General features: G+C 46.9%; 2 non-coding genes across 2 annotated transcripts; both read right to left on the bottom strand.

Annotated features, from left to right (window-relative positions):
* Nucleotides 1–1,104: 1,104 nt before the first annotated feature.
* On the bottom strand, nucleotides 1,105–1,261 carry LOC123719117. The gene has a single exon (XR_006755181.1). It is a non-coding gene; the product is annotated as a 5.8S ribosomal RNA (ribosomal RNA).
* A 352-nt stretch (nucleotides 1,262–1,613) lies between these two features.
* Nucleotides 1,614–3,516, bottom strand: LOC123719110. The gene has a single exon (XR_006755176.1). It is a non-coding gene; the product is annotated as a small subunit ribosomal RNA (ribosomal RNA).
* Nucleotides 3,517–6,182: the final 2,666 nt, after the last annotated feature.

Here is a 6,182-nt window from a genome sequence, read left to right as displayed (position 1 = left end):
ATTTGTCCCTCTCGCAGACTCGCCCCGTCGCTACGGGCCTGGCACCCTCTGCGGGAAAACGGCCCCGTTCAAGACGAACTTGGACGGTAGCGGAGTCCGCGAGAAAGCGGAACCTCCCGAACACCACATCTCCCGCGACCGAGACGACCGCGGGATTCAGTGCTGGGCTCATCCCTGTTCGCTCGCAGCTACTAAGGGAATCCTGGTTAGTTTCTTTTCCTCCGCTTACTAATATGCTTAAATTCGGCGGGTGATCCTCCCTGATCTGAGGCCAACGATAAAAAGGTGTGAGGCAGACGCGATATCCGTCGGCGCAACGGGCGTACGCGACACGCTATTTTTACAAGCGCGTCGACGACGCCACGCGCCCCTCCGGACGTCGAGTCCGCCTACATTATATGCGCTCGCACGAAAGCGGCGCGGCACCTTGCGAACAGCGTGGTGGTGGCGACACATAGATGTCGCGTTGCGCGAAATCAATCAATCGCACACCACCAAGCGGTTCTTCTGTTGTTGTTCGTTAACGACGGCATCGTTCCGTCCGTTTTAAGAACACACGTCACAATAATTTCGTACACACTACAATTGCACAAACACCGCACGCACACACTGGGCGCAACCGCTAGAGCAGCGGGCGCGCGCGTTTCGCTTCCTCTCGCGAGAGTAAGAGAAACTGAGCCGAACGCGACAACTTTCAACGACAGCGTCGAGACACGTCGACGCGCGCACCGGCGCCGACCGTCGCGCGATCGCCATGCGGGACCGGGACGATGCGAGCAAACACGCGCGACGCGTAAACGCGAACGTCGTTGTCGTCGTTGTCGTTGTCGTTGCGTAAAGACTCGACGCGCACCCGTGCCGCGGGAGACACGGTGCGGCGGGGAGAATTTATTTGTGCGACAAAAGTATCGTATAGACGTGGCTTAACACGGCCAATACGGATGACGAGTCGTAATCGAACATATATTCGAACGGATCGTTCGGCCGCTCGGCGGCCTAGCGAAACCGTCAATTGCACGCGCGACAGAGATGCGGCGCTACGACCGGAGTCGCAGCGATCGCCGCTCGTCACGCGAACAGTGTGGCTTTTTGTTTTTATGCAGCCGGCCCTCAGACAGGAGTGGTCCTGGATATTTCTCCACGGACCGCAATGTGCGTTCGAAATGTCGATGTTCAAATGTGTCCTGCAGTTCACACTATGACGCGCAGTTAACTGCGTTCTTCATCGACCCGCGAGCCAAGTGATCCACCGTTCAGGGTAATCGTTTTGTTTTTGTGTGTGTTTTTGTATGAGAAAATATAAAAGGTGCGAAAAAATTAAACAAAAAAATTTGAAAATAATACTTATCATTAACGTGTACGACAAATGAAAAGAAAGAAAATCTCTTTTATTTGCGTGGTTGTACACAAAAATTATAAAATATTATTTCAAAGTATCAATAGGCGATAGCGAACGCTAATCAAAGCGTGTCGCAACGCACACGTCGCGAATCGACGAGAGAGAGTCAACCGTCTCGGATTCGATTTTGATTCGTATCATTCACGTGTTTTTGTATTTTTTTCTTTTTTTGCGAGTCTTTGACAACAACAAAACAAAAAGAAAAAACCAACGTTAATGATCCTTCCGCAGGTTCCCCTACGGAAACCTTGTTACGACTTTTACTTCCTCTAAATGATCAAGTTTGGTCAACTTCCCAGCAACGCCGACGGCCGTGAGGCCACCGCGTGTCGGTCCGAAGACCTCACTAAATCATTCAATCGGTAGTAGCGACGGGCGGTGTGTACAAAGGGCAGGGACGTAATCAACGCGAGCTTATGACTCGCGCTTACTAGGAATTCCTCGTTTATGGGGATAATTGCAAACCCCAATCCCCAGCACGAAGGAGTTTCAACGGGTTGCCCGGGCCTCTAGGCCAGGGAGAACATGTTGATTCCTTCAGTGTAGCGCGCGTGCGGCCCAGGACATCTAAGGGCATCACAGACCTGTTATTGCTCAATCTCGTGCGGCTCGAAGCCGCCGGTCCCTCTAAGAAGAATTTTAATACGTCGCCAGTGAGTTGCGCTCCCCGAGAGTCGCGCACACCTTGAATGACGACGCCTATTTAGCAGGCTAGAGTCTCGTTCGTTACCGGAATTAACCAGACAAATCGCTCCACCAACTAAGAACGGCCATGCACCACCACCCACCGAATCAAGAAAGAGCTGTTAATCTGTCAATCCTTCCGGTGTCCGGGCCTGGTGAGATTTCCCGTGTTGAGTCAAATTAAGCCGCAGGCTCCACTCCTGGTGGTGCCCTTCCGTCAATTCCTTTAAGTTTCAGCTTTGCAACCATACTCCCCCGGAGTCCAAAATCTTTGGTTTCCCGGAAGCTGCCCGCCGAGCCATTGTAGTAACGTCGGCGGATCGCTAGATGACATATTTACGGTTAGAACTAGGGCGGTATCTAATCGCCTTCGAACCTCTAACTTTCGTTCTTGATTGATGAAAACACCTTTGGCAAATGCTTTCGCTGATGTTCGTCTTGCGACGATCCAAGAATTTCACCTCTAACGTCGCAATACGAATGCCCCCAGTTATCCCTATTAATCATTACCTCGGAGTTCTGAAAACCAACAAAATAGAACCGAGATCATATTCTATTATTCCATGCACGAAATATTCAAGCGGCATTTTGAGCCCGCTTTGAGCACTCTAATTTGTTCAAAGTAAAATTGTCGGCCCACCTCGACACTCACCGAAGAGCACCGCGATAGGATTTTGATATTGAACCGGCGTTTTACCGCCGGCTCACCGACGATATGCTCCGCAGACGTGTCAGTATCACCGCGGATGCGGTGCACCGACAGCGCGGCGCACAAATGCAACTACGAGCTTTTTAACCGCAACAATTTTAGTATACGCTATTGGAGCTGGAATTACCGCGGCTGCTGGCACCAGACTTGCCCTCCAATTGTTCCTCGTTAAAATATTTAAAGTGTACTCATTCCGATTACGAGGCCTCGTAAGAGTCCCGTATCGTTATTTTTCGTCACTACCTCCCCGTGCCGGGAGGGGGTAATTTGCGCGCCTGCTGCCTTCCTTGGATGTGGTAGCCGTTTCTCAGGCTCCCTCTCCGGAATCGAACCCTGATTCCCCGTTACCCGTGACAACCATGGTAGTCGCAGAAACTACCATCGAAAGTTGATAAGGCAGACATTTGAAAGATGCGTCGCCGGTACTGGACCGTGCGATCGGCAAAAGTTATCCAGATTCATCAAAATTAACGACTTCGGACGCATGGCCCTCCGCCGATTGGTTTTGATCTAATAAAAGCACTCATCCATCACTGGTCAGAGTTCTGATTGCATGTATTAGCTCTAGAATTACCACAGTTATCCAAGTAACTGAGTAAGATCTAAGGAACCAAAACTGATATATTGAGCCATTCGCGGTATCGCCTTAATACGGCTTGCACTGAGACATGCATGGCTTAATCTTTGAGACAAGCATATAACTACTGGCAGGATCAACCAGGGAGCTGCTTACGCAAACGACACGCCTACACCGCGGTCACGCGGCTTCGGCGAGCCGCTGGCTCGGCGGCGTCGAGGGGCGCGCGCTTGCGCGCGCGCCTTCTCGACACGCGTGAACGTAACGCGTCGAATTTGCACGCGACGCGACGTTCGCGCTTCATATCGATAGACTAACTTTGACCGGTCTACGAGCGGCCGTCCCGTCACGATCTCGCAACGAGGTGATGTACAACGATGCTCGACCACTGTGAGGGACATAAAACTGCAACGAACACGACCCCGCGGGCGGGAATCGATGTTGTGACAATTTGAAAATTGAACATTCATCTAAACGCAACTTCTCAATTTTTATTCAATACGTTATTGTAAACATATTAAAACTCGGCTGGCAATTACATGCGCACACACACGCATGATTCGCACTAGATACGATCAACGCCCGGAGCTTGAGGGATAAATTCCAACACGACGCTGCGCACACCGTTTCGACGATGGGCGCGTGTGCGTCCTCTTTTATACATTCTTTCCATATACGGTCGCCGTGGCGACCGCGCACGTGTCGAACACGCTAGGCGCCCTGCGTTGAGGTGTGCCTAGAAGCGTATTCTTTTAACATCACAGATAACACCGGGGGAGACGGTCCCAAATCTTGGTCGATTGGTAACATCACCATACGGTCTGCGAACGCGGTGCTATAATATAATTTTATATTATATTATATAAAATATGAGGAGGAGTAGTATGTATATTCTTTGTTATTTTGTGTTGACACAAGAGAGATATATAAAATGTACTATACACCACACACACAGAGAGAGAGAGAGCTGGGAAAGATCTCGGCGGTCTCGCATTCGAAATACGAATTTGATATAATTTCCTCCGAAAATCCATACCCATATCTATATCATCCATGCGCGAATATATGTATATAATATTCTCACACTTCGCACAAACACAAAAACAAAAACAAGAACACATTCTCTCTCGTCCGTCGTTCGTGTCTATTATATAGACGAACGACGCGCGGCAACGAGAACGAGTCGACGCTGTGCGCACGACTGTTTCGCTCCACATCTATACCGAGAGCAATAGTCCGCGTCGGCATTGGAGCGGACGTCGAATGTTTCTCGTAGAGCGAGCGAGAGAGAGACGATTTTTCATTTTATTATGTATGTGTATTGGCGTGCAGTAGTAGCACGTAGTAGTACTAGTAGTAGTAGTAAAAAAATATTATTATTTATTTTATTGACTGATATGATTTTGTTTGTTTTCTTTTTTTTGCATAGACATTTGTATTGATAGATATGTTTCTCGTTGAAGCTCGCAGCACACGCTCAGAGAAATGGCAATGTGGGTTTATTTGAAGAAAAAAAAAACAATTAATTTATTAATAATATGTATGTATGTATGTATGTATGTATGTATGTATAATAATGAATTATAATAATTATTCCGATGCAACGTCAGAGGAAAATGTTTCTCGTACAGGTGCGGCGCGCGACGGCCGGCCGCTCGACAGTTTCGCGCCGAATGTTTCTCGTTGAAGCTCGCAGCACACGCTCAGAGAAATGGCAATGTGGGTTTATTTGAAGAAAAGAAAAAACAAAAAAAAACAATTATATTTATTAATAATATGTATGTATGTATGTATGTATGTATGTATGTATAATAATGAATTATAATAATTATTCCGATGCAACGTCAGAGGAAAATGTTTCTCGTACAGGTGCGGCGCGCGACGGCCGGCCGCTCGACAGTTTCGCGCCGAATGTTTCTCGTTGAAGCTCGCAGCACACGCTCAGAGAAATGGCAATGTGGGTTTATTTGAAGAAAAAAAAAAAAAAAAAAAAAAACAATTAATTTATTAATAATATGTATGTATGTATGTATGTATGTATGTATAATAATGAATTATAATAATTATTCCGATGCAACGTCAGAGGAAAATGTTTCTCGTACAGGTGCGGCGCGCGACGGCCGGCCGCTCGACAGTTTCGCGCCGAATGTTTCTCGTTGAAGCTCGCAGCACACGCTCAGAGAAATGGCAATGTGGGTTTATTTGAAGAAAAGAAAAAACAAAAAAAACAATTATATTTATTAATAATATGTATGTATGTATGTATGTATAATAATGAATTATAATAATTATTCCGATGCAACGTCAGAGGAAAATGTTTCTCGTACAGGTGCGGCGCGCGACGGCCGGCCGCTCGACAGTTTCGCGCCGAATGTTTCTCGTTGAAGCTCGCAGCACACGCTCAGAGAAATGGCAATGTGGGTTTATTTGAAGAAAAAAAAAACAATTAATTTATTAATAATATGTATGTATGTATGTATGTATGTATGTATGTATAATAATGAATTATAATAATTATTCCGATGCAACGTCAGAGGAAAATGTTTCTCGTACAGGTGCGGCGCGCGACGGCCGGCCGCTCGACAGTTTCGCGCCGAATGTTTCTCGTTGAAGCTCGCAGCACACGCTCAGAGAAATGGCAATGTGGGTTTATTTGAAGAAAAGAAAAAACAAAAAAAACAATTATATTTATTAATAATATGTATGTATGTATGTATGTATGTATGTATGTATAATAATGAATTATAATAATTATTCCGATGCAACGTCAGAGGAAAATGTTTCTCGTACAGGTGCGGCGCGCGACGGCCGGC

Source organism: Pieris brassicae, unplaced genomic scaffold (genome assembly GCF_905147105.1).
Source record: "Pieris brassicae unplaced genomic scaffold, ilPieBrab1.1, whole genome shotgun sequence".
NCBI lineage: Eukaryota > Metazoa > Arthropoda > Insecta > Lepidoptera > Pieridae > Pieris > Pieris brassicae.
This window is presented reverse-complemented; position numbering and strand designations above follow the sequence as displayed.